This window comes from Calliopsis andreniformis, chromosome 10, assembly GCF_051401765.1.
Source record: "Calliopsis andreniformis isolate RMS-2024a chromosome 10, iyCalAndr_principal, whole genome shotgun sequence".
NCBI lineage: Eukaryota > Metazoa > Arthropoda > Insecta > Hymenoptera > Andrenidae > Calliopsis > Calliopsis andreniformis.
The window spans coordinates 9,790,434-9,814,296 of NC_135071.1; the positions used below are offsets into that span (position 1 = coordinate 9,790,434).

The 23,863-nt window shown below is 36.2% G+C and overlaps 1 protein-coding gene across 4 annotated transcripts in view; it reads right to left on the reverse strand.

Annotated features, from left to right (window-relative positions):
- The window catches only part of LOC143184454 (zwei Ig domain protein zig-8), a 201,429-nt gene extending 182,054 nt beyond the window's left edge, over positions 1 to 19,375 (reverse strand). For all 4 annotated transcript variants that reach the window (XM_076386697.1, XM_076386696.1, XM_076386698.1 and 1 more), the window contains exon 1: positions 18,802 to 19,375. The gene's annotated coding sequence lies outside the window, so the exon portion shown is untranslated. The remainder of the gene's footprint in view (positions 1 to 18,801) is intronic.
- Positions 19,376 to 23,863: the final 4,488 nt, after the last annotated feature.

The following is a 23,863-nucleotide window of genomic DNA, read 5'->3' on the forward strand; positions in this document are numbered from 1 at the left end:
CACTTTTCATAAAATACACCTGCATACGTGCTTTTGTCAAATTATGTATGCATTTTTGTTCAATTTTCGATAGAACGCGCAAACCCTATTGTTTCACGCACAATGCATTATTTACACAACGTTGCACGTTCACGATGCAACAGAAATGTTGGGTTCAGTTTTAATCCTTTTTTTCCTGTGCTCTGGCACACGTTATCCAGGCGTCTCTATTATTCTCGACTCCTTTTTATTGTCCCCATGCCTCGAAATATTTGTAACGAAATATTGTTTGGGCATTAAACTTGTTGGTCACGGGCAGCGCGTCTGATATTTCGGAAAGGTATAAATGCATACAAACCGCGCGTCACAGCCATGAAAACGTAGCATTTGTACCTCGCAACCAAATCCGAACATTTATTTGTGTTAAATGCGCGATACTGGAATACCTTGTTCGTGCAGATATATTTTCGTGTATTATATAATGCCTTTTTCGTAAAAACCTTTCACTGTCGAGGATTTATGCCGTGTTTGCTGTTATTATCCTTTTATTTAGCACTTGAAGTTAATAAACGTTGAGCTTTCTCAACGAACCCCCAACAAAAAACAAGAAGAGGAACGAAAGAAAACAAGAAAACAGAAACAAGAAACGGTAAAACATAGAGATTAGTGACAGATACTTAGAGATAAAAACTTCTAATTAATTCTATCTGGCCTCCTCTATTATTTTAAAAGCTATATTTAGCAATAAAACAAGAAATAAATTAGAAGAGCAGGAACAACTATTATATTTGTTTTTATTTTATTGAAAAAAACGTGAAATTAACAAGTACGTTGGTTTTTACTTAATGTCATCGCATGAGAACCATATTTGAAGAAATTACTGTGCCCACAGTTAGAAAAAGCAAAGTTTCTCTAATGAGCCTAAGGATCTGTTGAGCTGTCACGGTATTCGAGATGCAGAATTCTACATGTCAGAATAAAAATTCGACATTCGATATCTGATAAGTCGAAGGAGAAACGTCGATGACGCAGCACACAGGTGCTCTGGCCGTTAACTTGATCCTCGTTTCGAGAGGAAATGTCGCGTGATCTAAAGGAATGGCAAGGAATCAGCTGTGTGAATTCATTGAACGCGATTCAATCGTTACACGGACCGGTTGCGTGCACCAGTGTGCAGCTTCTGATCCCGGTGCCGACGTTGCTGTCGAGTAAATCGCTGAGAAACGCGATACTCGAACCGCTGAATCGCAAACCCGACGAGAAAGCAGCGATAGTAGCAAACAGCAATAAATAGTGGAGGAGATTTAGCAGCATTTATGAGCACCAATTCTGAATAAGCTTGTACACTTGAGGTAGAAGAGTCACTCTCAAATTAACAGACACGGTAATCAAGTGTACAGTAGTGGCCATTGAAATTGCACCACCTTATGAACAGGCATTGATTGCAAAAGTGGATTGAACCACATTTTTATCGAAATTGAGTTAGTGGCATTAGTATATTACGAAAAAAGCCAATATTTAGATCGCCTATTTTTCACACCTTTTCTATTTTTCCGAATAGTGGAGTTAGTCTGTTGTTGCTCTAAATGCCTCAAATATCAATGCTTTTGGTTCAACTGTCACATGAGAAGTCACATGAGAAGTGTGTTGTGTGTCATTAATCTAATTCTCTTGTTTCATTTGAAATTTTGATTTGTATAACATTTTAGATGTATTTAGGTATTACGTTTATTATTATTTTCATATTCAACAAATAGTAATTTTAACGTTGTCATTTTATTGGTCACTACTGTAGTTCTTACAGGATTACGTAAAAACTGATTTTTGAAGAGAATTCATACAAAGAATTTTTCTCTTTTTCCCATTTAAACGCGAGAAGTAAATTTCTTTTTAAGACACTTCAAAATCTCAGAACACCGTGTTTGTCAAATTTTGAGTTTGCTAATAGTGAGCTTAACACAGGGTCAAAATGAAATATCGTTCGACAGAGAAGCAACGATAGAATAGAAAGTTTGTCCGACCAGTCACCATCTCGACCAAACCAAAACTGTCGCTGAAACTCAAGAGACTCTCAACCGAAAGTTCCCACTCGGAAGCATGAAACTTGTCGATGCCTTTACTCACCCCATATGCTGCATCTGTTGAACTGCTATTCGATCGGTGTCCATCGAGAACTTGATTGGTTTCATATGTCTCCAAGCATACTCTGTTCGACAACTGTATTACATTATAGTTGTGAGGCAATGTTCTATCTGTGAAAGACGATGTTGTCGGGAAATAGAATGTCAGGAGTAACCAGGTTCTAGTACTGTTAGCCGAAGTCTCTTCAGAGGACATTGGAACAAGTCATAGTTGTTTTCAGTTTGCATCAAGGAAGTGTCAAGCTGAATATTGAGGTTACTATCAAAATGTTACTTGTGAGATACTGAAGGTTTCCTCTGTCAAGCTGTGCTGACATTTATATTATGTGATGTTAGAATTGTTACTATTATGGATATATGTATACTATTTAATCAAAGAAGAATAGAAGAGATATAGTTGTTTAAATTACTATGATAGGGATTCTGCACAAAATGGCTTTTTCCATTAACTACACAATTTTACAGTAACTCGGGATACATTTCTATAAAATTCTGAGACCAAGAAGATATAAAATGTACGCTAATATCATATTTGCATAAAGATAGAATGAGAACCATAGACCTCGGTACCTATATGTAATCACCTACTCCTATTTTCTTATACTTTCTTGTGACCCCATTGTGTTTAAGTATTCCTACGTCCTAATTACACAAGAGATAAAGGAAACGTTACGATCAGCTATATTTCAAACTTGCTGTAGTACATAAAACTCTCATATAAAGATTCATAAGCCCATAATGACTCTAGATACTTATTCACTTCTAAAATTTTGATACTAAAATAATACAAAATTAATACACTCACATCATTTGCATGAAGATAGAACGATAACCTATCTCGTATTTCTATTCTTTTATTCTTATTTATTTCTAATAATTCTTATTTAATCTTACTCATTCCTATATATTTCTATTTCTATGTTACTTTATGCTTAAGAATCTGTACACTAAGTAACCAAAAATTCAAGAAGAAAATTAGAAATATTTAGAATAGTTGAGAAGGACAGGTGAGATTTCAGAATGAGAGAAATATTTCACAAAAGTGAATGCAAAGGTGGTCGTGACGAGCTGAAACGAGGGGAAGAAATTACACACGATGTGGATGGAAGTAAAATGGACACGGCGAATTCGCTGATGTTCAATGGCAAAATTATGCGAGGGACGAAACGGGTTCGTCACGAAAGTTCCCTGGGCTCTCAACGATAGTCGTACGGTTAGCAATTCAGTGGATGTTCTCGGATGCAAACTCGAGCCGAGGATGTTCGTGGCAGCTCCCACTTCCATGATTAGCATACCTACCGATAATGACCTCTCGATCGACATATTTATCATTCTGGCCTGGTTTAAAGATAATGCACCGAGTTCGAGAACCTTTTTGCTGGAGACTGCCCGATAAACTCTGGAAAACTAGTTTTCTTATTTACCAATACGGACTTTGTATGCTAAGGAAAATTATTTTTTATAATTTAATACGTGTTTCAATTTATGTGAACCTACTCTTTGTTTATGGATGTTTGCAGTAGATTTTCAAAGTTTTAAAGTTTCAAATTTCTAAATTCAAGTGCTTAGAATTCTAATGTTTTCAAGTTTCTAGAGTTTAAAGTTCTGAAAGGTTTAACATTTCAAACACCTTTTTTTTGAAATTATTAGATGTTTTCAAAGTTTCAAATTTTGAGACTATTATCTTTCAAAATTCTCAAATATTCAAATTATGCGCAATTTTAAGCTCAGGCTGAGGTTGTTCGTAGCAGCTCTCGCTTTTATGATTAGCATACCCACCGATAATGACGTCTCGAACGACATCATCCTCGTCTGTCGAAAGATAATGCCCGAGTTCCAGAAGCTTTCGCTGGAGACTGCTCGTTAAACTCTAGGAAACTAGTTTTGTTATTTATCACTACTATTGTAGCTCTTGTCAGAGACCTGTTTTACTGGAGAATATGATATTGTTATTGATTTTTTATCCTTTGATACGTTTAGTTGCATACATAATTAGGGGAGGTACTGGTGCTGGAATTATGAAGAAGTACTCAAGGAATTATATTTAATGTATTATATTAAGCTGAACGTGGAAACCTCTTAATAAAGTAGTTTCGTCATTTACCAACACCCTTGTAGCTCCTGTCATAGACCTGTTCTACTGACAAAAATATATTTTTTAATATATTTTCTAAACAAATAGATATTCTCAAAAATTCTGAACATAATTGGATTTGTCGGGCAAGAATATGCAATTATCCCATTTATGTAATTTTTCTACACACAGTAATTTTCGTAATATTAAACCAACCAAGTTTTGCCACTCTGGGTTTTCCACTGCCAATTCTGTAAGTGATTTTCTCACTTAACATTGAGGATGGTTTTTACTTCGTATAATATAAATGTCAGTCGATAAAAAAAATACGCGTCGAATAATTTCGACTATTCTATAAACCTGCCATGTTCTATTAATATTAGAGATTTACAATTTAGGGTGTTCCATTAGTTACCCCTAAAATAAAAATTCTCTGCAGTTTGATGCGTTTAGTTATATTCTTTATTAGTTAAACGAAGCCATTGTTCATGGTATCATGAAAGAACGAGTGGTTATTGCTATATTGCGTGAAGGTAAATTATAAAAAATTCTTAACTACATAGTTTTGTTATTTACTAACACTACTGTAGCTCTTGTCAGCGACTTGTTCTGTCGAGGAAAATGAAATTACTGTCGATGTTCTGCCCTTTCATTTGTAATTGAGTGAAGTCACTGTTGATCGAATTATGAAGAAACAACGAACGATTTTTTAGTTAATACAGACACAGTCGATTTGCGTAGGCGGAAACGAAAATCGAAGAAAGTGGAACGCGTGGAAATGGAGCCTCGAGTTAGTACAAATAACTCGTGGAACGTTTTGTCCTTTTATGCTTGTAAATGGCAGGCAACTTCGGCTGTTACCGTTCACGCGGAATTGCATGAAAATTACACCCCTCCCGAGGAATGTACGATCGGACTTAACAGGAACGAGTGCCGCGCGAGCGAAAAAAAGCACAGAACTGGCAGATTTACTGGCGAGAAGGAATGAAAGTAAAACGTAGCTGAAATGCGCGCCATGAGGATTCCTATGCTCATGTGTGCATAGTGTATATAAGGTAGACGGAAAAAAGATACCACTTGGATGCAAGAAAATTATAGCAACGGGGAAACGTGTTCGGTTGCAGTGGATAACGTCTGAATTTTTGAAACAGATATACAATATACAGATATAAAAATATAGTTCTCCAGAACAATCTCAATTTTCGTAGTAATCGTCTGTCAGTTTGTTCGATCAACATTTGTTTAAGCCTGGATTTTTTTCTAGCTTACTTGTTGTATATCATGTCCGATTTCAGTCTGAACAAAAAAATGGAACATTTCTGCTGCGATCCTCGTATAGACGTGTTTATAAAAAATATCGTCGCAGCAGTGTCTAGTTTCACAGTGCGCGAAGAGCTCCAAAGTTAAATAGTGAAGTCGATTTATGACATCTAATTATCAGTAACCACCACTATCTACATCCACGGCTTAAAAGAGTCAATATGTATCCCCGAAGAGTGATAGGCTCCTGTCAAGGAGGTCCACCCTAACTCACAGCTTCAAGCACACAAAAATCTAGCACAACCCACAGACATGGAGCAACACAGAAACTCATACGCTACTGTCACAAAATATAACACATTCCCATCCAAAGACCAAGCCATCGTCACTGACTCAGTAGAAGGCATTTCTATAAATGATTAAATTTTTTAATTTTTAATTCAAAATTAACAAACCTCTCTGACATAAGATTTGCTTCCAAAATATCAATGAACAGAGTCTGCATTTATTTGTCCAACAAATTGATAGTCGATGAAATATGTGACAAAAAGTCATCATAGGAAACACTACATTAGTAATAAGACCATTGGTTATAAAATTCAAACGCTTAATATTGTCGAATGTGTGTCCGATTATCCTCTACTATATCCTTATAAACGAACTAGAAAAGAAAATGAAAATGTCAACTGACTTCATGTTTTCTCGAATGATCGTATTTATACGAAATATACAGATATATAAAATGTTCTATTATTTTGTAGGAAACTGTACGCAGTTATCACTCATGAAAAAAAACTATTTTCATCGATAGTATTTATTATTAAGAATATATATAATATATATAATAGTCTTTATAAATAGTTCTGACAATTTCTCAACAGAATCGAGTCAATCATATTCAGCGATTTCGAAATCATTTAGCCTTAGCGTAATTTAAATCTTAAGCACTGTGTCTTCTTTCAGCGGTGCATATCGCTGATTCCAAGCGTTTTTCGAACACGGTACGTTACTCGCGTTAGCTGCGTTATATTCACATAATTGCCAGAGGGAAGAGGCCATACAAATAAAAGTAATGTTATAGGATACGTCCCGAGGGTAATCTCTGCTTAATGGAAATACGACAAACAGACCGCCTACACATATCGTTATCGAGGAACATCGAAATACGTATTAAATGTGGAAAACTGGGTTCTGGTGATTAATTGAATCGAGTATCAGCTAGCTTGGAAACGGAGACAATTTTTAAAAGTTCCTTGAGCAGGGACAAAGACTCGTTAAAGGTATAAATGTGGAGGAATCGAAAGAAGAAGTGAGTTTACTGGTGAGTTTAGCAAGTTCTCAATTTATCAAAAATTAACTCTTTTTTTTCTTATAATTTAGCCAAAAGGAACTCGTTCGTTTTTTTATTTGGCCTCAAATTATTTGTATCTTCCTATTAGAATCTCTCCATCCTCCAGAAGAGAACAAGTTATTCAAATATATGTGCAGTGTCTAAAATGCATGGATTGATGCATGTCTACTCGTATATTGACATATTTCGTTGCAGATGAAGTAGAAGAATTCAATATTGCTGTTAGATAATTCCTAGAAGTGGTTGTTAACCTTTTCAGTACTGTCGACGGATATATATATATACACGTATATTTTTATTATATGCTGCTCGTATCGAAAAGGTTAATATTTGATTATTGGAAAATCGATATCTAACATTGGAATATTCTGTAAATAACGTTGCTATAAACTGCTTTCGTTCAAACGAAATTGTAAATTAGCAATCCAGTTGCGACATCAGAGAGGCAATTTATTATCAGAACATACATTATTATTAGAACATTTTGAATTTTTGGGAAGGAGAACGGGTATTTGAGTAAAGTCTTCTTTGCCAATAGCATTTTTTGCACTTATGAAATTTGTTTAATACATTTCATTTCTGCAAAATTTTGAGCTTTTTAAGAATCTTATTTTAACTACAGAAACGAAATAATTTTCTTCATTACTTAATATTAACTTCAGATAAAATCTTCAATGTTTTGAAATCATATGCTCGAAACTTTTGTGTGACATTTATTGTAATCGTTCATTCTCTTTCGATATCCAAGGAAAACACTAATGAGAAGGAAACGAGAGTGCTCTTGAATGGTACGTACAAAATATTTCCACGTACAATAATATATAACATATTCAAATATGCGTTTCGTATAACAATTACGGTTTCAGTCCCGATTAACGACTTGCCAAAGTATTATGTGATCGTTGGCAGACTGCTTAGCGTAGTTTCGTAAATAAACGGGTCATGTTTAACGATCGTATTAAGAGTTCGCAATACAAAGCAAAATGTACAATATTTCGAAGCTAACAATTACACATCGAATAACAATGTAAACTTTACATCGGTCCATGTTCCATTCATTGCGGTATTAATTAAAATTATTTTTATTCCAGCCATTATTTAGTATCTCAATGGAAAGAGAATGGCATTCTTGAAGCTAAACCAGGGGTTTCCGACAAAGGTCAATTCATGGAAATACTGTGAAATGCAAGTCGAATGAGTTTTGCACCTGAAACCCCAGAGCTCGCGCGGCGTTCCGTCACGCAGAATGTATAGGCGTGCATTTTTATTACCAAGATCGCGACTTCTAGCCACGTGGAACGAGCCGAACGATGATATTTACGAGCCTTTATGCACGACCTACGCGCGATTACACGTGTATGGGTGCAATAAATATCCCGAACGACGATTCGATCCGAGGCGGAAAATGAACAAGTGCTCCTCTTTCTGCACCCGCTGTCAATTCGTTAGCCGTTTGTCTACCCCAGTCAAACATGGTTTATATGCGACAGTATTATACTCACTGTGGGACTGTGGTTTCTGGAGTAGTTGGGTAGCCGAGATCTGCGTCAAATTTATGTGATTCTTTCGCACTCTGCAGAGTGCAGTCTTCTAAGCGTGATGGCCTGCTGCTTTATTTCCTCAAAGTGTCATAAAATGTGGATTTTTCCTGTTATTCTGGCATTTTTCTTCCTTCTTGCATACGCATCAGTTGAAGTATATGGGAGGATTTGGATTGGTAGAAGTTTCGTATGGAGTGTTGTATGGTAGAGCCTCAATTAACCTACTTTCTTGATTATCTATTAGGGTTTTCTGTTGATTATCTATTAGATTTTCTATTAGGGTTTGGATTATTTTGTACATCAACGGAGGGAGTACAATAGAATTGATTTTAACAAATCTAAGAAAATATAAAAAATTTGTTATCAATGGAATACTTTAGTTTTCAATTTAGCCTTAAGTCAATCGATTGCTGAAACTGATTAGTGTATCGAGGTTCCACTATATTTTGATGTTTTGTTCCTATTGTTGAAAGTTCTGACTTTATTCTTATTAGTCGAGGTAAGTAATGGCCTATCGTAAGCTGGATTATTTTCAATTGGCAACTTTTCGATTGGTTGCTAAAGAATTTTTCGGTGGGTGGTATTTTCGTGGGTGTCTATTGAAAATTCAGTAAACGTTTTTCATACAGGATGTTTTAAAAGCATGTTGCAGTCACTTTTTTAAATATAATATTTAAGGTCACATCTACCCATCAGGATCAAGTGTGACTACTTTGGTGAAAAATTTATAGGCTATGTACTTCAACTAAGTGATAAAGTTCAGTGTCTTTCAGAAAATCTAGCACATTTTTCCAAAAAATCTTTGTACGAAGCACTTCTGGGAATGGTAATAGATGATATTCTTTCCTTTTGTTTCTGCACTTAACGCGGCTACTTAAAATGTGTTGAATAGAGTTAAGTTTGTTATATGGGTCACAGAAGTGGGAGTTTGTTTTAGTGATGTAATAGCAACGAGACCAATGCGTATGTCCGATTCTCAGTCTTGTTACTACGATGTTGTTCTTCTTATTCATGGAAATTGCAGGGCAGACTTCATGTATCATGTTGTGAATTTGATGCAGTTGAGTGGGTCTTGAGTCTTTCCATTTATCATTCCCATATTCTCGTGTTGCTTTTTGAAGAATCCTTTGGATATTTTTGTAGAATACCGATACGCAGTTGGTTGTAGTTGTAGTCACGTTATTAGGGTTACGATACAATAAAATCATGTCGTAGCTTTAAGAGTGATAGCAAGTTAGGATACTGAACAGTTGAGTTTGCAGTAAAGAGAGCTGGACGCTTAGAATTAGCATAAATTTGAGGCAAGAATGAAATTGAAAACGCACACAAAATGAATCAATTTTTGTTGCAAAGGAAATACCTATGTTCTATAAATTATTTAGTCTAATTGCTCAGATACTAAGTCTTTATTTGAACCTTAAATACAAAATTCCAGAAACTTAAACAGGTACTCAAGGAAACATCAAATATTTGAAAATTGAGAATTTCTAATTTAAAAATTGGAAAATTTGTAAGATGAAATACTTTGAATTTTTGAAACTTTGGAAATTGAAAGTTAGACAATTTTTAAAATTGTAGTTTTTATATTTGAAATATTTAAAATTTGTGGAACTTTGAATACTTATATTTTAAACTGTAAAATGTTTGAAAATCTAACGACTTGAAACCTAAAAATATAAAACTTGACAATATCAGGGATTTTTTATTTATATACATTTGAAATGTTCGAAAATATAAAGGTTTGAGATTTTCCGAACTTAAAAGCTTCGAATTTAACAGTTCGATGTTAAAACATTGGACGAACTGAATGTAATATTTTAATCTGGTCATAATAATTTTTGTGTGCCATTACGGTCGGCGGATCGTAGAAATCAATCATATATTTAATAACAAGCTCGAATGTTTATATCAAAGAAAATTAATAAATGACCAACGAAATATAAATCATTAATGAATTATTTTCAAGGTTTGTAACGCCTGCCTCGATACCTAAACGTTATAAAAGTCACATGTTTTATTCAATATTATACACTTTTATATCCCAGTTCTCACACACTCACGCAACTATTCAGTTGCATCCACTATGCAGACAGCCCTAGAAGTATTGATGCAATGCAAGATTGATAGAGGAAACAGTGACTTTTGTATATAGCTAATAGAATCAAAATTTCACTTCCATTTTCTGTATTCTTTGTCTGCATAACATTTTTTTATTCAAAATAATGTTCAGAACGGGTAAAAAATGCATTTATTGGGTATCCTGCTGAATACACTGTATAGAATTGTTTGAAACGTAATTTTAGAATTACAAAAACTATGAAAAGCTTGAATAGTAAATAGTGAAATGAAATTGGTGATGTTATAACACTTCAAATTACTATATTTAGAAATAACTTGTGGATCCACTATTGCAAGTAGATTCAGCTGATACTGCTGTAACGTAGTTAAACGATGCTAAAAGTTGAACTATACTTTCGAAGAAGAAAAAACTAGCATGCATTATTCACTATCGTGTATTAATATTACTGAACTATACTGTATACGTTCTACCATTCTAATATAGTACTGAAAAATACTCTTAAATTTTAGTACCTAATTATGTTTCTTATACACCTATTACTTTCTAATGACAGAATATTATAATTGGTAATGCAGTCTTATAAGTGAGTTACCCTCAAAATCCAAATACGTACCTCGTACGCCTCCTTCCATATTAGTCGTGCACTAATTATTATTAGATCATTAATTCTGGATCCACAATTTAACACATATCGATTTAACATTCGCCAGTCTTCAAAAATATCTACGTTAATAGTGAAACATTGCACGCGAGTTCCTGATCTACTGAAGCTACGTACATCTCTACGTACTAAATGTGAGCCGATTCTTCGATTAATAATGCACCTGCTGTCTACCAATCGCCAACCGAATTTAGCTCATCGTGTCCACAAATCCTCTACCAAAGGAGCACCTCGTGCTGCGATCTCGTTGGAAAAGCTCATAAACTTCGAATAAAGAACGATTGGGGGGTTAGGGGGTGTATCGTAAAGCCGAACTGCATAAACGCAACTGGCTGTGTCGAATCCAAGTGATGAGGGCTCGAGAGCCAAGGGATGGCCAGTTAGAGCCAAGGGGATGAGGTACTGAATGGTTCTCTGCTTCCGTCGAATCGTCTAATCGTACGTACCTATCTGGGACGGATTAAACGATCGAACGGGGTCAGCGTCGAGCACACCTATGTTCTCCGAGCAATAACTTGCGTCATCATTCCCGAGTACAGAGCCGTAATCGCGTCCACCTATCCTGGCCATTTTTTTCTGACTTTAAATCTGATACCGCGGTAAATAGGGTTTACCATGAAACCTGAGGGCTCTCTGTTACTCTCATGCTTATCGTACTCTCGAGATCGCGTATGCTATAAGAGGGCAGTCTTCACAAGAATTTGATAATTTTTTGGCTCGTTTTCTGGGAGGTTCTCTGATTACACGCTAACGTCACAGTACATTTTCATCTTGAGCAAGATATGCTAAAAACGAGTAAAATTTACAATTAATCTTGAAGCTAGCATCAAATTAGAAGAATTATTATTAAACCTTCCTATTTGAGCTCTGGGTCTCCTAGGACCCAAGCAATGTTTATGTTACAGCTGCAAAATACGAAGCTGTGGTAATTGTTGACGTACTGTTATCATAAAGCTCAACAGAATTAGAAGAACTGCTATTACTAGTCATTACAAATTCATCACAGATTTCAGTTATGCAGGCTTCTATGATATGGCACTTTGAGATATTAAAGTTCACATATTCACATTAGTGTTACTCGAGTCTTTGAAGCTTTAATGCTGAGCCATAGATACTAAGTTCTTGAGACTAATATCGTATAAAGCTAAAAATTTCGAAGTTAAAAGGCTGAAGATTTAAGGGTCAGTTCTCGGAGCTCTTGAGGTCAAAGTAAAGTAAATGCACAATAACGATTTTAATTATAATAATTTAAGAACGATTGTTCACTTGGAATACTGACGGCTGAAACTGACAAAATGTCCGAATTTCAATCTTTGCAAATTGAACTCTGATGTTTTTGCAACAGAAACAAACGTATTTGGAATAGAATGTTAAATTTGTTATTGTTGATCCTCTATGCTAAAATCATATTGTTCATAGTTTGATTCAGTTTTCTGGTGGTAATGTTTTCGAATAATATCGGTATAATGTTATTGATACAGATCGCACGATAATTTTCAACATTCGATTTATCACTGGACTAAAATAAGGTCGTTTTGAGTGAACAGATTTTCCCTTTTTCGAGTCTGCTGTTTCCTCTCATACCCACCACCACTTTTTCAGGCCCGACACCCTTTGACGCTGCAGCCTCTCCTTGGTACATGTATATACATACGTGTACCAAGCATCCTTCACTTTTTCAGCCATCATTTGGGTAGATATTTTGCAAGGTGTGCCGAATAGACTATTGAGATCTTGCTATTGAAGACATAGGAAGGAGGGCCTGTTGCACCAAAGGGTATCGGCCCTGAAGAAGTAGTGGTGAATGTGGGAGGAAACAGCAGACTGAAGGAAAGGGAAAATCCGTTCCCTGTCTCAAAATGGCCCCACCTTAATTTTTTAATAGGCTGAGAAGTATCAGAATTCTACAAAACGATTACAAATAATACAAATACATGGAATAAAATAAAGTTGCAGTGCCTAAAGAACGCTGAAGGTATTCCATTAACAGGAGTAATGCCTTGGATGAAATTGAATTTTCACTGTTATCAAATAGTAGTCATTTGAAAGCATGAAATTAAGCGAAAATAATGTGAACGATCTGTAAAATATGCAACTAATCGTGAAAATGCAATACCATAAAACTACAAAAATTGAAATTCCAATATTGTCATCAATGGCTTAGAAGCTTGAATTCTGATAAAAAAGAGTAACCGAGCTGTAAAATATGCAATTAGCCTGCAGTGCAGTAATTAATTACGCAGTTGAGCATAAAACTACAAAAATGAAAGTTCCAATATTACCCGTAACGCAGAAGTTTGAAATTTAAGACGAAAGAAGTGAACGACTTGTAAAACATCCATTTCATCTTCGATAGACAGCGGTATAAAACTGCAAAAACTGAAATTCAAATAATATCGTCTGTCACTGAAAAGTTTAATATTCATCGTAAATGATGTGAGCAATCTGAGGAATATTCAATCAATCTCGAAGGTGGCATGAAACTGTTAAACTTCCACGAGTCACAGTGTTATTTCCAGTCACTCAAGAACTTGAAATTCAGTGTTGATAGCAACTTTGATTCTGCTTGAGTCTCAGGTGGCGTCTTCTGTTCTCCATTAGAAACACGAGCAAAGCTTTAATCGTTGAAGCGGAAACGTTAAGAGAGCACAATGGGTTGGGGAGTTTTATTGGGAGACCATCGAACTTTTAAAGGTCCAGCTTAACTTAAGTTCTCGAGTGAATCGTAGAAGAGAATCGGATGTGTTAGTGCTGTGGACGCTCTTGTGGCTGCATGAGTGAAATCAATGTGTCCTGGGTCAAACTACGAAGGAACTTGAACCTGTCCCAGTTTGCTCGTTTCCTATCTCCTATCTCTCACACTGTCAGTCATCTAGATTTTTGGAAACATCGAATATCGAAGGCTTGTTACTTGAAAAGGAAACACATGATTTAGACTCACAGCTGTGAAGAAAGACTCGTTTCCTAAAAACAAATAAAGGCTATGTTCCTAGGTTTCGAAGCAGTACTCTAAAAGTTGTATATTAGTTCGCTGATACTTGTTAAAATATTTCGCATCAGAGGGCAGTGGATACTATTGTGAAAACTAGAAATATAATTTTTAGAAATGGGTCGTATTTCCACTAAACGAGCAGGATTGTAAATTTATTAAAGTTTTAGACTGTGATTCCTCTCGAGGTTTTTCGTCGACAGCTAGGAGGGAACACCTACGTTGCGAAAAGCTGCCTTTGTCAAAGGATTGGATGATTAATCGCTCTCCTTGTTTCTCACGTACATGGTTCCGTGCATACGTCATTCGGGATTCAATGTTGAAAATTGCAGGGAAATCCTGGTGAGTGATTGAACTCTTCCCGTTCTGTCAACCCAGGACACTGTTCGACACTTGACGCATGATACTTTTCGTAAATGTTCTGCCAGGATGTTATTGGATATTTAGGGATTGGAGACACGTTAATGGGTTTGGCCAATTTAGAGTGGTAGATCATTGACTCAATTCAATTAATGCTACTTGGCTGAACGTTGGACAATCTCCCCCAGAGATCTGTGGTCCTAACCACCCTCGCTAAGAGTACGTGAATGTATCACTCATCTGGAAAAGTGTTTGTTAGGGAAAAAGATAAGATACGATATAGCAACTGATTATCATAAGACTAGGACAGCAGCTATCAGCTCCTATCAGCACTTATGTAAGACTCAAAGAAGACAAAAGCCTAAAAAATTCTAGAGATCTTATATTCTACTATCGTCGTTCAAAACGATCGAGAACAACGTGACACGATTGATGCGGAGATGCCACAATAAAAACGCGTCGTAAAAACGAGCACCGTGTCCAATGAAATGGCAGAAGAGGTCGTAGAGTTACGACAGCCAACCGCACGCTACTTTGGCAAAAAGCTCTGGCAAGTTTCGTCTCATCGAGGATTAAATCGGCTGTCACGTCTGCTGTGTATTCAAATATTTTCTGAATTTTCGTGCCACTTGCCAAGTGAAATGCGGCAACAGTCCTCTCACACGTGCAGTTTCATCCTCTGTTGCTTAATCAGCACATTTCTATCACATAACCACTTAGTTACTTTGTATTCTATTAATTCAGATTCACTGGATTCTTTTATGAGCCACTTCTGCTAACAGATCCTTCTAAATTCTGCTACCAAATTCCTTATCGACGCTAGATTTGGCCAATGAGATCTCAATATATGTATAGCAGTACCCTAATTAATCTAGAGACTCTGTTGAGTCGAAACTGCTTTCTCCTCTGTGGTTTGTTTCTAGTGCCTCAGTTTCTGCATCAATTACCTATGGACTATAGGAGTCAAACACTTTAGATCAATCACTCAGGTAAGGATGTTAAGCTCCACGCTGGTGATAGTTTAAGTGTCAGTTACGGTACTTCGAATAATCAGATCAACCTGTTCGATTGCTGACCACCGAATCTCTCTATCACTCGTCCCGTCGTTACTGTTATTATCGCGATAAAGGTCAAGCGCGCACGGCCGATAATCGGGGGACGATTTTGTCGGATCTAACAGATAGAACGAATTTTTTTCTCTCGGCTGTCTACTTCGTTGCTCGTGTGCATGGTATCGTTAAAATTTATTAAGTCTATTAAAATCGACAAAATTGTAATTCATCGATTGTCGATCGTGTACTCTTGGCTAAACACAATAAAAAGTGATCTCGATACAATTTCTTCTCTTAGGTGATTTTTTCGATATATTAGCCACTTTTACGTTACTTAGACGCTTCTAAAAAGTTTTTCCCAAGGTACATTAAAATTGTCGCTTAAAATGAAATTTTACGAAGAGCCCTATTTTCTTGAAGTACACTTGAAACTTCTTTAACAGAGATTCTAGGATAGAAATTTTTGAATAAGTAGACTCATCCTTGTAGCCCCTGAGGGTATAATTATTTTCATATTCATTTAGAATTTTAGCAACAACTGAAAACGATAGCAATTAATTTTAAACAGTAGTGAATAATTACTGTTCGTTTAAATTGCGCAATTTTTTCTAAGTTGATCGCTGGAAAATGGCCCATCACTGTCTCTGTGAAATATAATTCTCATTCTATTAATGAATGTAGACGTTTTTGTTTAACCGTTGATGATAACTGGCAAATGGCACCACTGGCAGTCAATTATTCAGTCAATCAAGCTTCGTCTATATAGCACTCGTAAAACGTGCATCATTTACTTCACTAGCGAATGGCCCCATAGGTCGGTATTTTATGAAAGGAAGTTTTATTGTGGGTAATCATGATTGCTCGGTCCTATATCCGTATTATGAGAGGAAGTGCTCTATAACATTTTGGTTTCCATTAATTAGGACTAATGCCAGCCGTGTCAGAAGATAAACGGGAGAACTTTTTCTGAAACCTAGTGCTCATCTTCTGGTTTTTCTGATAGCGTCTATGGCTTTGAGATATTCAGACGTGGTCTTCTTAAATTCTAAATTTGATTTCTTCTTCTGCTTTTATTTCTACATTTTTCAAAAGTGTATCTAACTTAATTATTTCTTGTGATAAAGAATATAGAACACGTGTAGTTTCTTCTTTTAAAGTTATTATATTTTTATGTTATTTTTTAGCTACGTTAGAATTTGTTACCGTTACCCCAAAACCGAATTTTCGTTGAAGCTTGAATTCTTAGGAAGATGCTAGAGAGCTGTGCAGCTGTGAGAGTGGAAAAAAGCTGCAAGGGCTGAGAAAAATACTGCCTTTCAATGGCTTAATGGCTTGAGTATTTATTCTAACTGTAAGTGATTTAAACGCGGTGAAAGAAGTAAATAGGTGATAATACAGAACCAAAAGGAGCTTCTTCAGGTTTCTTTTAAATTACGCGAGAGTATTTGGAGTTTCAACGCGTTGGTAAATTACACCACTAAATATCAATCGCTCGATTGGTTAATAATGAGTTCAAATTGATTTCGATGGTCAGAGAAGATTAAATGCTTTGGAAGTTTGCGATGATCTAAGCAGTTTCTAAAGATAACCCTAGAGAAATATCGCTTATCGATCTCTGCAATTAAAGGTTTAAGATCAACTAAATTTGCGTTCCAGACGACTCCTAAAATTGTATTTAATAAGAAATTCATTTCAGGGCTATTCTTACACTAATTGCATCTTGGAATCTATACTAGTAAAATAAATATCTACTTGAGTGTGAACAATTTTTATAGAAAGAAGATTCATGAAGAAGTTGGTCTCAAAGTTATTTCTCCCTATATTCTGTAAAATGATAAACTGCGATCTTTTACACTGACTTTTCCTAACAACAGTTAAAGAAGTAGAAAATAATTAAAAATGCTATCAGTACTTCAAATACTATGATTTATATTTTACTTTTTATATTGTTTATGTGTTTCATATTAGATGCGTTCTGTAACTTTTTGCAAATTTAAAATTTTCATAAATGCATGAAGCACCTAGCAACGAATACAGTGAGTAAAACGTAACAAATTAGTTGCTTACTAGAAATTTGTAGCATAGTATATACGTGTATAGCAGGTATAGTATAGGAGTATCTCTACTATGGTAGATTTTAGTAAATTTCAAACTAGAACCTCACTCTTAAGTTAAACTCATAGTAAGTGTCGATGACCGAGTTAGTGTGGATTACTATTTAGGTACTTTGCTCCAAAGATTCGCAGTCTGTTAATAAAGCAGATGCAAAGAGACAGAGAATTATTCAGAAATTGCACGAATTCTTCTTCTTCTCTACTTCTTTAAAAAATACAGTAGTTATAATTCAACAGTATGTGTCACATGAAACAATCTCAGAACTAAGATTTAAACATAGAATTGAGCAAAAGTTGAGTCACGCGTGAATCAAATAGTTTCTCAATTTTTCTTCTTCGATACTCTGCTGTTGCTTAAATAGTACAGTACTTAGAATTAAGTAGTTTCTGTCACATGGCCCAAGCAGTTTCAGAATAAAGTTTGCTTCTTTTGTAGCAAAAACCAGACTCAAGAAACCCATCCTAAGAATTTGTGTCATTGCTAATATTCGAATGTTCCCTGAGTGCCTCCATAACTATATTTTCGATGCTCTCTGTATCAGTTGCTGTTCTCGCGCTATCAGAGATCCCAAGGATCTCGCGAGGCCAGATTATAGTCGCTCATTCGGCCTGAATTGGAGCAAATAACAATTTCATGAACTCGTAGGGACCGAGGAACGACGGCTTTGCAATAATTGGAAATGTAAATAAGCCGGAAGTCCGACGCTTGTAAGCCTTCATTTGAATTTTAAAGTTACACTTAGCGAATGCTTTCAAGCGACGCGTTATCGAAAAGAGATGACAATAGCTGCGCAAATCTACCCGTCGTTAAAAGCTCGCAAACTCTTACCAAAAAGTTACAAAGTTCCAATGAAACGATAACCATAGTTATATCAATTTTCATGTCGTTCGTACATTAAAGCAAACACTCTTGCATCTCTGCGAGATAATGATTGAAAAAAAGAGTTAAAAAACACGGAAACTGCTGTCCACTACGTTCAAATTAAAAAGCACCGAAGAATACTTGGTGTATAAAAATTCTGAAAATTTTTTCGACAATTTTCATTCATTTTTGGTCCTGAAACTCTCTCTTGTTCCTTCTTTTCAATAGAAGTTGAATTTCCATGAGAAACAGCGTTTCAAGTCACGATATTCCCAGACTCGGAAAACTTATGCAAATGGGGGCTACGATCAAATTGCAAAACGTGCAAACAGTTTACCTTTGGCGAACGGTTTCAAGGTATGAAAACAGCCCCGATGTCTCGTTCCACTTCACCCATTGCAGAGCACCCTCAGGACTCCCGATGCGCGGCAAAGATAAAACTTTTAATACAAAAACCGGCAAAAAACAAAACCCGCCACGGAATCCATGCCGTCAGCTGCTCAAGATACGCCCCTTTATTCGAATCCTCTCAAGCACTGTTTTGTTTACGTTCTGACGCGTCCTCGTTAGTTCATTGGTAATGATGTTCCCAGTACTCAGCGAAACATTTGTCCCTTCAGATGGAACCACTTCAGTTGGAAAGGTTTGAAAAGAACACTGCTGGAAACTACATATGCCGAGTTTGCTTGGTTGTCACTGAACATTCCACGCGAACTCCGCAGTGCCACTGATTGCTGTCACATTTAGTTTCACCGTGGAAGTAACTCGATCACACAGGCATTCTTTTTCCTTTATTAGGGAGATTGAAGACAGTCGAAGACATGAAGGGATATGCACGACACTTGGATGCGTTAATGTGGTGCAAAAAGTGTTTTCGAGCCGCAAAGATAGCGTAATCTCACTCGCGAGGCGCAGCGCTCTTCGCAAGGGGCGCGGCGTAACTGAGCCCGAGGACCAGCCCCTCTCTCTCACACCCTGTACCCGTCTCTCCCTCTCTTTGTCCTCCACGCAGTCGCTCTCCCTCACTCAGCGTTCTTTTCCCTTTCCTCATCCGCATCCCTCTTTCCCTCTCATGCATCCCTCGTTTCGGCCTGTCCTCCCTTTCTTGTCCCTTTTTTCCCTTCGTTTTCTCTGCTCGTCCGTCTCGCCTTGCTTTCACCCGCTAAACGCCTCAATCCTCGCCCCTTCGTATACAAGCGAGCAAGTGCACGAGTATATTCCTCCCTCGCCCCATACCAGTCCCTTCTCACCTGATCCCTCAACCAATACTGTTTCTCTTCGACCCCTACATCTTGGTTCTTACTAATCTTTTCTCTATGTTAGACGCGAACCCTCTCTTTCCTTCTGTTTATAATAGCCGCGACCTGTATCCTATCAGTTCTTTTCCTGGTGTCCTGCGCTGCTCTCGAAGCTTCCCTAGGTTTGTTGACTAACCCTCGCTGCACTCTTCGACAGTGTTGTTCTTCGTTGTATATATGTATTTTTGATCCCCAGGTAGGACAATGTTGAGACAAAGGCTATCTTGAGCTAATGGAGGAATTGTTTTGACTCTAAGAAAACCTTCGCCTGTTTGCAATGGCGGTAGTCGCTAGTACTAACACATCTGGATGCTCTTTTCAGTTTTCTGTCGTTGATGTTCAATTTTTGTTTTACTTTGTGTGTTTAATGATAAGTTAGTGTCCTGTGGCGCTTTCGACAGGGGTATCTGCTGTGTAATAGAACATCGATTAATTCTGTATTAATTATCGAAGGTGGTTAAATAATATTTTCAAACCTTCTCAGATTAGAATATTCAAATTTCTAATTATTTCAACTTTTAAATCTCAAACTTTAAGGCTGCCAAAGCAGCATATTCATCAACAAAAATAGTGATAATATAGTGTGTAAAATTATTTTCTGGAATGGTCACTGTAAACGTACAAGGTAATTTTGGATGAAACTCAGTGTGATATAAGTACTTCAATATGCTTTGCTAGCTAAAACGGTTTATGAACACATGTATACCTAATATGTTTGATATAAGTATTAAGTTTAGAGAAATTGCTACGTATTGATACTAAAATTGTACGTTCCAGTCGATCTCGAATCACGAGAAAATATCTGTTAGAACACATTGATCCAAAAGTATCAAATTAAACTATAAGTGTCAATAGTATAAAAACAGATCCCAGTCTCATCACTATTACCATCTTTTCAAATATTGCTAATAAATACATATCATCAGTTTTTCAAAAATTTCAGTTTTCAAATGTTTAATTTTCAAATCTTTACAGTCCTTTTACGTAAAAAATTAGATGTAAAAAACAGACGTTAAAGAGTGTGAAAATTTATTCATATTTACTTATTTTCTTCGATAACCACATGCAGGGTGTTCGACCATAAGTACCAGAAATTATAAGAAGTGATTCTGTATGTCAAAATAGGAGGAAAATAAAAAACGACGAAATCACGTTTAGGGTTTCGTTTCACATTCAATACCATCTAAAATTCGCGGGAAGTATGTCTGACTTGGGACTCATTGTACCCTCGGCTTACATTAACCTGCTCAGGCATATCGAAGTCATTAGAATAAGTTTCGAATCAGACATATTTCACGCGTATTTTCCACAATTAATAACTCGGTAACTATGCCTAAAATGCACTTTCGTCTAACTTCATTTTCGGCTTAAAATTTCTAACATCTGTCCTTGAACTCCCTGTATATTCAGACTTATTGTCGAATAATGTATGGCTACTTTCGTCATACCATCGAATTTCATTTGAGAGTTTCTCACAAATAGTTACGTATTTATGCATTTACAATGGATAATTAAAATATAATGAAACAAAAATATTACACATTTAATGTTAGTTTAATCTCTGTAATAATAAAATAGACCGTTATCTATTTTTTGTTAGCTTGACTGTATTATATTTTAATATGTCAACAACATTGTTCAATTTCATTAGTGTGCAATAAGACACATGACAAGCTGTAGATTCATACTACAATTACTTACTCGCAACAATGCATCTTGATATTCATGATTTATGAGCCACTTTTAGTTTACTTGTGGCTTTTTACTTTTTTTTTTTTAATATTGTTAAGTAATATTGAGAGTAGATGGTGAAACATATACAACCTCCTATGGACACAAAGGTAGGCATACTGAAATATTGAGATAATATGTTTGTATAATAACTATGCTAAACACATAATTTATAGAAACTTGAAAACCGTTGCTACATATTATTAAAACTTAATAATGCTTTTTGTAACAAAAATGATATCCTCTTCATTTTTTCAAACTTCAAATACGTAATTATTTAAAGTAGTTATAATAGTTTGACAGACCATTATATTTTCGGGTTTTGTCTTGTTTCAAGCTATTCAATTCTAGGTTTTACTACATGTCAATGCTTTTTTCTAGGGTATCAACTATTATATATAAATTTTAGATAGAATCCTTGGCCAGGAGATCCAAACCTCTGCACACATATTTTACATATGAGGGATCTGAGAGCCGACTCTTGTCTCCTCATAGTCATACTGCAATTTTTAAATGACACTCTCCAGTCAGTAAAAGCAAAATCCTAAAGCAAACGTTTTGAAATCCATATTTTCAACCTTCAAAGCTCAGAAGTTATTATGCCCTCTGAATTGTGAATCACTCATACGTGTGTATTAAATGTACTTATAGAAGAACTTCAAAACAGAAACGCATTTACACATTTAAACAGCAGCAGAAAATACTAATCTCCCAGCTTTACCACCACTTCATCTCAGTAAAAATCGTTAATTTCCATGTTGCTTGGTTTCAGCCCAGCAGCGCCCTGATCAAAGGGAAAATTCGGTTAAGCGGTAGCAATCGATCGACGATGGGATTGAAAAACTTAATCTGTCATGCCGTCTACTGAGATCTGGAATTAATTTCACGAGACGCAGATTAGCCTGTGCTTGGATCCTCGGTGATCAAGTGCCGTTTAAATCACTGCCGATGGTACTTGTGCAGCGACACAACGCATTACAGGACGATTACAGGACGAAATGCATGGCGCTACGCGTTAAAGGCTCGATCAGGTTCCATTTTCGTTGCGGTAGAGACCTGGTCGGATATTATTCAATGCTCTTCAAACGAGTTAATGCGTATCGGAGCTCGGTCACGGTGCGACAGTGTTAGGAGAGGGCTGCTTCCGGTTCCGTCGGTGGACTATTATTCCGAAGAATTTCACGAGCCTGCAAATCCCGCTGTATAATGCAGGCATGTCCTGTAGCAGATTAATGGTCCATAACCGAGTCGATTAGGTAGTTCCCAGTGGGCATGTAAGCTCGACGTAGTCACCAGTTTAGGCGGATTTATTATATTTTGTGGGCTTCGATTACTAGAGTGTTATCCTAGTGTAATCTCGCGAAAGAAAGTAGTTGATAACTGGGAATGAACTGGGAATGCGAGGAACGCGATCCTGAGATTTATAACGTCTTTTCGGTACATGCTCGCTGGGATACTTATGCTTCCATGAAAGTAGCTTCTGAGATCCATTTACAGTATTTTCTCGATACGAGCTTGATGGAATCCCAAGAAAACAGAAGTGTCCCAGTGAGCTTTTTTCGAAGCAATACTGTATTCACGAGGACTATTATTCAACTTGGAAATCCAGTTCCTACCTTTTTTTTCTTCAGTTTTGATATTATATCAGAGGTAATAGCAAAAGAACCCCTATCATCATTTATAGAATGTTAAATATTTACAGGATGTTTGACTATAGATGGGAGAAAATTTGCGAAGTGATTCAGGACATCAAAATAAATAATTGGTAACAATTGTTAAAAATTGGAAAAATCCATCTGAAACTAAGCAAATCGAATGGCACCATTGCTAGCGTGGCGCTAATACCATGGATCAGACGAGATTGTCATAACCATTGTCTGAGTTATCAATCATAGAACGGCGTTATGACGCGTACATAGCTATGATAGATAGGTTTTCTTTAAATGTTTGTAGTTGATAAACAAAAGCTTAAATGCCACTTCGTTATTCCTGATTTCTATCTCACTTTGAAGTTCGCTCTGCAGAATGAAAACAAGAATACAATAGAACATCAATTGAGACCTGGACTGTGATTTAATAACAATCTACAGAAAACAGTAAAATTACCTATTGTCAAGATAATTTAACTAATTGTCAGTAATTTTTATTATTCACTTCTGAGCCTAAATATGAGTCATGTCACAGATAGTAAGTATCAATTAAAATTATAAAAGAACAAAGTCAACTATTTCTTTATCAGTACCTTCACAACCAATTCCCAAAATAACTGAGCTCCCACGTAATCCTCTCCCAATACAGTATTTATCAACAGCACAATATCTAAAAAATCATTAAAATACTTCGTAATCGAACACCTCGATTCCTGTACCT